The 9868-nt window shown below is 37.0% G+C and overlaps 1 protein-coding gene across 4 annotated transcripts in view; it reads left to right on the top strand.

Moving 5' to 3' along the window:
* LRP1B (LDL receptor related protein 1B) overlaps positions 1-9868 on the top strand; it is a 986195-nt gene that overhangs the window by 545352 nt on the left and 430975 nt on the right. The gene's annotated exons all lie outside the window — the stretch shown is intronic.

Below are 9868 nucleotides of genomic sequence, written 5' to 3'. Positions count from 1 at the left end.
AGTGATGCTCCGGTTGTTTTGGAATTGCATCTATTACTATTGGTAGTACATTAATGAAGGCGATCCAGAATATGTCTACTCTGTCAAACCTTGTAAGTGAATAGCAACAATTGGGAGTAAATGATAACCAAGCCCTTTGACATGATGGCATTTGTAGGGAATAACCAACACCATGAATTATATTGGGAAGTCTACTAAGAGCCAGAGCAGCACATGGTATAGAGGTGTTATGTAAAATATATCCATAATTATTTATTCTGCTGAATTTTGGGCCAGCTGCAATTTCTGAGTGGTTTTCAAGAGCAGCCCCAAATTGCAGTAGTCTAAACAGGACGTGACCAAAACATTAATAACAAAGACAAGGGCTACCCATTATAGAAATATGCACAACTGATGCACAAAATGGAGCTTTGCAAAGGCCTTTCAAGCCATTGTTACCATCCATTCCTTGAGCAAAGCTGAATGTCTGATAGGAATATTATAGGAAGATCCCCAGAATGTGCACCAGTTATAGCTGAGTGACTGCTACCCTATTCAGAGACAAAGAAAGAAAATCCCTAATCTTAGGGACTTCCCAGACCCCAGATACTTAGCACTGACTTTTTATCCCTCACAACACTGCTCATTCATAAACTGATTCTGGGAGGATGTAGAAGAATTGTTGAAGTAAAAAGTAAACATTGATTAGAAAAAGACCAAGGAGGACCAATTTGCAGCTTTGGGATCAAAGAGTGACAAATTTTGGCATTTGGATACATTAAGTGCAAGACTAGATAACATTAGAAAGGCTGAAATTGAAAATAGTGAGAAATTAGATTATTTACTAGCATTATACAAATATGTTTCATTTCTTGAAGCCTGGTCTTTTGTAATTCAGAATATAACTTGTAATCCAGTCCTTAATAATAAAAGACATGATAAATAATTGTAGAGTTCTTACTACAGATCTGCACAAGTAAGCCTTCAAGTCAAAATTTATTTTCTTAAATTGCATCTTTTGATTATTCCCAACAAATGTCCTTCTATTATTATTTGATTTGTTCTAATGATTAGGTCATTTGCCTGCATTTATTGTTTGTTTGTGATAGATGCTCTCCCAAAGGGAATGTTGCCTTTAGAATGAAACGATGAGTCTTCAATGTTAGTTGGTTTCCAAGAAACTCAAATTCAAGTCACAAGGGAGAAGTCACAAGGGAGAAGTTATTCACTGATGAAAATACACTTCTTTTTTTAAAAAAAAATCCAGAACATTTCATTAATAGTTGATTATAACTTTGGGGTGACGGGTATCAAGCTTTGGATTCCAAAATCTTTGTCCCAGTCTTGCTGATACCCCCTGTTTCCCTGAAAATAAGATATCCCCTGATAATAAGCCCAATTGGGCTTTTGAGCGCATGAGCTAAAATAAGCCCCCCCCCCAAAAAAAAGCCCTCCCTGAAAATATTTAAATGCATGAACAGCCAGTCCCCACCATTTCCTCTGGTTAGGGTTAGGGACACAGAGCTGGAAATCAGGTAAGATAGCAAGAGGAGCCCCGTCTTGCTCCATGCGTCCCAAAATAAGGCCAACTGCTTATTTCAGGGTTCAAAAAAATAAAGACAGGGTCTTATTTTCAGGGAAACACGGTAACACCAAGAAGACATTTAAAAGATGTTCTCAGTTGGGTGGAGAGGAAACCTTGGAGAGCTCCGGTATTAGGATATTCAGAGGAAAATGTCATTTTTTTGTCATTTATAATTCTGTGGGCACTGAAAGTACAAAGAAAATAAATGTGTAGATTTTATAATGGTAAAATGAGGGGAAAGTTCTTAATATTCTTCATACATGGAAAAGTACTAATTATTTATTTATTATATTTATTTATTTATTTATTTATTTATTATATTTCTATACCGCCTTTCTCCCATAGGACTCAAGGCGGTGTACAGTCAAGAAAAATATAGACACACAAACACCATAAAATTGCTAATTAAAATTATTACTTAGTTTGGTCAATCAAATAAAACCCAGAATTAGATAACATTTAAAAAATCATTCACATGTTCGTATGTTTAGCCCCGCCTGTTGGAACATCAGGGTCTTGAGGGTACAGCGGAAAGCACGGAGATCAGGGATATTCCGTATCTCCGGGGGCAGTTCATTCCAAAGGGTTGGAGCCCCCACAGAGAAGGCCCTCCCCCTGGGAGTCACCAGTCGACATAATTTGACTGATGGTACCCTGAGTAGTCTCTCCCTGTGAGAACGAACTGGTCGGTGGGAGGCTATTGGTGGCAAAAGACGGTTTCGTAGGTACCCAGGTCCTAAGCCATGGAGCGCTTTAAAGGTGATAACTAACACCTTGAATCGCACCCGGAAGACTACCGGGAGCCAGTGCAGCTCGTGTAGGAGAGGTGTTACATGGGCATAATGAGCTGCGCCCATAATCACCCGCGCGGCTACGTTCTGGACCAGTTGGAGCCTCCGGGTGCTTTTCAAGGGGAGCCCCATGTAGAGAGCATTACAGTAGTCCATATGGGAGGTAACTAGGGCCTGAGTGACCGTGCACACTCACCCCAAAACCATGGATGATCTCGCCTAGCGGTTTTACATAAATGTTGAACAGAAGGGGTGAGAGGACTGACCCTTGCGGAACCCCACAAATAAGGTGTCTTGAGGTCGACCTCTGCCCCCCTGCCAACACAAACTGCGAACGGTCAGAGAGGAAGGAGGAGAACCACCGAAGCACAGTACCCCCTATTCCTAAATAAATTTAATAAATTAATAAATTAATTTATTATTAAATTATTATTAATTTAATTTTAATAATTATTATTATTATTATTAATTTATTATTATTAAATTAGCTTTATTCCAGAATTTGTTCTTGAGCCTTATGACATTACAGCATAGTCAAAACATGTTTTGTGAAAGGAAGTCGAGTAAGAAATGAATATATTATCATTTGAAAGAAAGTACAGTATGAAACTTAATGCATTATTCTTTGCTAACATTACTCTTAGCAGTATTCTTACAAAAACAATCCTTATTCCAAATGTATGCATACATCCCCCCATGCTGGTAAGCAAATGACTGGATATTTACAAATAGTACAACAATTGTATCAAGTAGAGCTATCTAGTGATTAAAAAAAAGCATTAAGCCAATTTTCTTTGAGTACATACCAAGAGTTTGATTATCACCTTGGGTAAATTACTTAATATGTTAATTAACTCTGGGGATAATTTAATTAATGATTAATACTTCCAGACAAGTTTGAGATGAGTACCTGTTCATAAAACTCAAGCATTATTCAGAATAAAAAAAATAAATCTTTAAAACACTATTAATACTAGTGCAAGGCTATTGAATTAATTTATCTAAGAATATGTTATAATCTTAATTAACAAATCACTCCATTTTTTAACAAAAAATAGAATAAAACAAACATTTTGCTCTTAGTTTGCTAATAGAAGTACCTAGTCCTGGTCTTTTATATATTTACTCAGAAGTAAAATTCACAGTAAAATTCAGCAATCAACATGCAGATAGAGATAAACAACATCTCATGTCATTCAAAAGGCTACTATCAAAAAGCCAAAAAGGAAACTAATGATCAAAATACCTCCTCACTAGAATCAATACCCAGACAAGCAGAGATTAACACTAGACCAACAATCAAGAAGTAAACAATATCCCCATAAAGGAACACCAACTCAGACAAACAAGTTAACAGCCTAATCAAGGAACTATCAAGACCACTGCCACCAATATGGACATGACAAGCCATTGTACAGTATATAAACAGAGAGCAAACACCACTCCTTTCTAACATGGATGATGTTACCAAGTTGGGTAAAGAAATGTCATTTAGCAAGCAAGCAAACTCAAAGAGCATCAAGGACTCCACAATTCAACCCCGAGCTATAAATATTCCCTTCTAAAGTTCACTGTTTTTACTGGTGCTTACTTTCTGTATGGTGCACATAAGAACAGCTTTCCATTTCTGAATTGTTAGTATCTCATGAGAAAACTTGAATATAATAGTTTCTTGGGAAAAGTTTAGATCCAATATTTCCATATCTATATTGCTCTTTCATCAAAGAGGATACATATGAGAACATCTGAACTGACAACTTGAGTAGAAAAATAAAAAGGGAAGTTGCTGATATGGGGATCAGCAAGAAGCAGGTTCATTCCAAAACTGAACCAGTATTTGAGAATCAATTTATTAATTAATGTTTCTCCGGTTCATCTATAAATGATAGTTTGGGAAATAGCTTTCAGCTTCTGACAGTGTCCTCAGCACAATCTTCTTTTCCTGCTCTTCCTTTTTTTTCTTTTAATCAAATTAGATCTTTTCCTTTCCTTTGTTATTTGTGTTGTTGGTATAGAATGTTTCTAACTACGAATATTTTTTTAGTGATTATTTGACAATTTGTGCTATATAATTGTGGCAGTCATGGGAAAGAGACAAATACAGGTAGACCTTGACTACAAACAATCTCAATTGAGCCCAAAATTTCTGTTGCTAAGGGAAACAGTTGTTAAGAGAGTTTTGTCCAGGGGTGAAATCTAAAATTTGTTACTACTGGTTTTGTGGGTGTGGCTTGGTGGGGGGGTTAATGTGACTGGGCGGGTGTGGCCAATTTTTTTTTTTTTTACTTTTAAAACCATTTTTTTACATGCAAAACCAAAAGGCTCTGACGATCCCAACTGAGTTGCCTGATCAGCAGGCAACTCAGCTGGGATCGTCAGAGCTTGGATTGTCAGAGTCATTTAAAAGAAAAAAAGTTTTTTTCTTTTAAATGGCTCTGGCGATCCAAGCTGAGTTGCCTGATTAGCAGGCAACTCAGCTGGGATCATCAGAGCTTGGCTCGTCAGAGCCATTTAAAAGAAAAAAAAGGCTCTGATGATCGCACGGCTCAGCTGGGCATGGGGGGGGGAGCGAGGGCAGAGATTTTTGCTACCAGTTCTCCGAACTGCCCACCACCATCGCTACCTACTCACCCAAGCCGGTCCGAACCAGGAGCATTTCACCCCTGGTTTTGCCCCATTTTACAAACTTTCTTGTCACAGTTGTTAAGTGAATCATTGCATTGGTTAAATTAGTCACACAGTTGTTAAGTGAATCTGGACTCCCCATTGATTTTGTCTGTTAGAAGGTCTCAAAAGGGGATCACATGACCTATGACACTGCAACTGTCATAAATATGAGTCAGTTGCCAAGCATCTGAATTTTGTTCACATGACCATGGAGATACTGCAAGCTTCAAAAGGCAGTCATAAGTCAAATAGTCACTAGGCAAACTGTTGTAAGTCAAGGACTACCTGTACTGTATACACGGAGCAGTTTAAAATGGAGAGGTGTACTAGTAAGCTAATTAAGTCCAGAACTGAATTTAAGAAGGAAAAAATATAGGTATCTCAACTTTTCTCTGGAAGACCTGTCTGTGGCCACAGGATAGAGAATAAAAACCAGAACAACTAATGGATTGAAGCTTATTTCATTTATATGCAAGGAAGAGATAGTGCTGTAAACTGAATGCATCTGGAAACATTGGGGAGAAAGTGGAAATGAGCAAAGTAATTACCCTGCTAGCCTAAGTTTATAACTTATTCAGACAATAATAGAGCACATCTGTCTTGTTCATGTATTTCACATTATCTGAAATTTGAATCATTTGCTACCGCATTGGCCTTTGACTCTGCACAACTATGGCTGCTAAGCAAGCACATGAATCTCAATTCGGTTCTTCATTTCTGGCCTCCATGGTATGTTTGTCGTGACAGAGTTATGGGACCAGGTGTGCGACCAGAGATCATTACAGCTTTCTCAGTTTTTTTTTTTCATGGAACAATAGGTAAATCTCATAAAGAAGGCCGACAAACATAAAATAACAACTGCCTGCATTTATTTCAAACCAGCAATTGAATTCTATCAATCATAGTATCCTTTGCTGTCAAGAAACCAAACAAGAGAGGCTTATATTATAGAAAGAAGTAAAAAAAAAAAAAAAAGCTTTAGGGCAAATTAAATTATACCGCCTAATCTGCAAAAGAAATATACCTGGAAAATAGAAAATATATAATGTGTGGGAGAAGCTACCTCTAGAGTCTAGACATCAGTGTATGACTGCGGAATAATAAAAAGTAAGTGAATAGATGCAATCAATTTCAGATCCATAGAACTGCAATTCTGAATATACAAATGATATTAGGGTTTGTATGGTGCACTGTATAATATGATTGCTGTGGAAACCTGTATTAGCAACCTGCCTTAAAGTCACTTATCCTTTGGAATGCTTCAAGGGCAGGAGCTGAGTGAATGATTGCCTTGTATAGTGAAAAATGATGCCTCAGTTATTTTAAAACACAAGAAAAGTGCTGCAATAAAATTCTTACTTGTCCAGCATGCCTCACAATAGAATTTAAAAGTAACTAGAACAGCAAGAGAAGCACAGTTCAAAGCAGCATCTTAACAATCACCAAACTATGTTCATCCAAATGGTATTTAGTACAGGCAATTGTAGCTGGGCGAAAATATTATACAGAATGTAAACATTAATTTTGAATTCAATTCAATAGTCATTTTATGTTCAATGTACATTCTTTCAAAGGACTGAAAAGGATTGAATTTTGTCTGTTGTTGTAGGGTTTTTTTTTTTTCCTTTCCAGTATATTAGATCCAGATTTAAAAGGCCATCCTATATGCCAGGGGTCTCCAACCATGGCAACCCAATCTTCACGCTGGCTGGGGAATTCTGGGAGTTGAAGTCCACAACTCTTAAAGTTGCCAAGGTTGGAGACCTCTGCTATATGCATCTACCTGGGAATGTGGCCAAAGCACATTCAGTAGGCTTACTGAATTTGTATAACACTGCACTGTTAATAGAAATTTCAGTGTATTACATTATTCATAATTTAAATTCCCTTAATATCACTAACAACGACAAACAAAAAATATACATATTTGTATGTGAAATGGGATGCAACTGAATGTCAGACATAGCTATCCATCCATCATCTGTCATCCGAAGTAGATTAGTAATATGCTGTACTATACAAGATTTATTGGGTAAAATTGTGGCTTACTTTACTCCATATATGCATTTGTGGCATACAATATATAATTTTTGGTGCATTGCTTAAGATTATATTTAGAAATATACATCTAATTCTTTTCAGTTGTCTTTTTGTCGCAAAAGGTATAAGCATATATTATCTAGAAAAGAAAAATATGAATTTATACATTGAAGGTAATGCAGTCTATTAAAATTATGAAAATTGTCATATTCTTATGCTGCAGTGTAAGACAACAACATACTTTATTAACTGTAATGTTTAACTACATTGTAGGACAGTGTTGAAAGAATAACAGAATATGTGGTAGTCAAGAGTATCTTCGGCTGCAATGAAACAGAGGAATTATATAAGCATGCTCAGTATAAATCTAAATATTTTTGCCCTGTTGGGATTGCAGTCTTAATTCAGCAAAGTATAAAGGATGGGTGATTTTACCTAGGAGAATTCTATGAAATAACAGCGTCGGTGCTGCAGCTACCAACAGACAAACCCAACCAGCTGTCTAAAGTAGCATTTTGCCCATTGAAGCAATTTAGCAGAACAGATGGTTGAATAATGCACTTTGGAGACGGCAATTGGGAAAGGAAAGGAAAGGAAAGGAAAGGAAAGGAAAGGAAAGGAAAGGAAAGGAAAGGAAAGGAAAGGAAAGGAAAGGAAAGGAAAGGAAAGGAAGACACAGTTCAGATCTAGCTGGTTTTGTAAAATGGATGTGAAAAACTTCTGCGGTATTGTGGTAAAACTGATACATTAATCAGTTCCCAGAAGAGCTATACAATTCTAGCTCTAGTCACTTTAAATGAAGGGGGTGATATATAGAAGGACCAGAGGACCTTAGGCATGGGATGCATAGGAATGAGATGCAAAACTCCCACTGTTTTACTTGTTAATCCATTATCTTCCCTGTTAAGGTAACATTTTCTCTAAGAACTTGAAACCTGATTACAGAAGTTGTAGCTGGGATATTGTCAGCTGGGGACTCCTTAATTGAATCTATGTTACATTATGTATGAGGAAGAAAGGTAGACGAAGGGTTGTCTTGCTTTCACCCTGAGGAAAAGGGTTACTGCCACCTGTTTCTTCTTCTAGTTAGCCTCTATTGTTTTCTCTGCTTGACATATAAAATCATGGAACATCTATTCCAGCCTTCAGTTAGCCTCAACTTGTGTGAGCCTACCCAGAGAAAGTTTCTTCAGTTAATCACATCCATATTTAATGCTATGTGTGGATGTAGTTCCAGTTTCTTTTGTTAGTTAAATATTTATCAATTTTGAGGCCACCCAACTCCTAAATGACTCTGGATGGCTTACATATCAACAAGAAAAAAATATGTATGTATGTATTATGAGTAAAAGAGAACCAGGAAGAACAATACACATCAGCCATTAAGCAAACAGAACTATTTCCATAATACATTTTGATGCTAAAGCTGCAATATTAAATTAGCTACTGAACCCATTGGATTGGGATTGGGTGTTAAAGCTCAAACATTAAGAATCATGTGGCATTAGTAGTCCTTGACTGATCATTTAATGATTGTTCAAGGTTACAACATACCTACATAAGACTTATTGAACTGTCATCAATAAAAAGTCATAACTTTAGGTTCAGAGCTGGTTTAAAGAATTTGGAGGCCCTGCTACATCAGATTTGGAGCCCTCACTTACCCCAATCGCAGATTCACTGCAGATGAATTACTGCAAAATGAGATTTTAACGCTATATATTCAAAATGGAACAGCACAGAACCTAAACTGAAAAGTACTCCATTTAGAAAAAGATATTGGGTGCAAAACTCAATATACAGCAAAATAGAACGATCCTGTTGGCTCAGTCCACTTGTGGCTAATATAAAGCTATGTTAACCAATCAAAAATCCAGGTGTCCCAATCTATCTGTTGGTATCATGGAGCTACATTAGCTAATGAGTAGGCTAGCCTATTCCAAAGCCCCCTAAATTCAATCTACCCATTGGCTAATGTGGAACTCTGTAAGTGTAGCTGGTAAATGGACCTGCTACCTTGAAAATCCTGAGCTGAAAATGAGGCACCCTTTCCCCTCAGCTTCATTTTTCATTGGCATCTGCTTTGCTTCGGAAGCTCCTTTTTTTTCTGAAGACCAAGGCAGATATCAATATTGTAAATTGTAACTGGTTGCCTTTAGATTCCATGATTATTAGTACTTATATTTATGGTATTTCATTTTACTTTTGATGTGAGAAAATACATTCCCTTGATTACTAGTTTTGTTCAACTCCATGTTCTGTGGGAGCTCTGCTCGCATGGAACAGCTTGCCCGATAAAGCAAGGATGGCCCTTTCTCTCATAATCTTTTGAAACTTCATTTTAAAAAAACTCTAGTTATTACAAAAGGCTTTCCATGGTTGATTGATTGGCCCCACATTGATTTAGTGTGCTATTAATTTAACTTATTTGTTCTCATTGTCATCAGAAACATTGTTTTTGATAGTGATAGAGAATCAGGGGTGGGTTCTAAATTTTTTTACTACCGGTTCTGTGGGTGTGATTTATTTTGTGGGCATAGCTTGATGGTCATGTGACAATTATTTAGGATTTAGCAGGGGTACTGATCTACCAGGCTTTTAACTGCTTGCAGAGCTGTACCAATCTACCCATTTATTTTTGCAGGCACTGGTCTATCCATTCATTTGTGCAGGCACTGATCTACTCATGTATTTTTGCAGGCACTGGTCTACCCATTTATTTTTGCAGGCACTGATCTACTCATGTATTTTTGCAGGCACTGGTCTATCCATTCATTTTTGCAGGCACTGATCTATTCATGTATTT

This window comes from Pantherophis guttatus, chromosome 1 (assembly GCF_059756535.1).
Source record: "Pantherophis guttatus breed Tessera chromosome 1, ASM5975653v1, whole genome shotgun sequence".
Taxonomy (NCBI): Eukaryota; Metazoa; Chordata; class Lepidosauria; order Squamata; family Colubridae; genus Pantherophis; species Pantherophis guttatus.
Note: the sequence above shows the minus strand (reverse complement) of the source record. Positions and strands in the feature narration are given on the sequence as shown.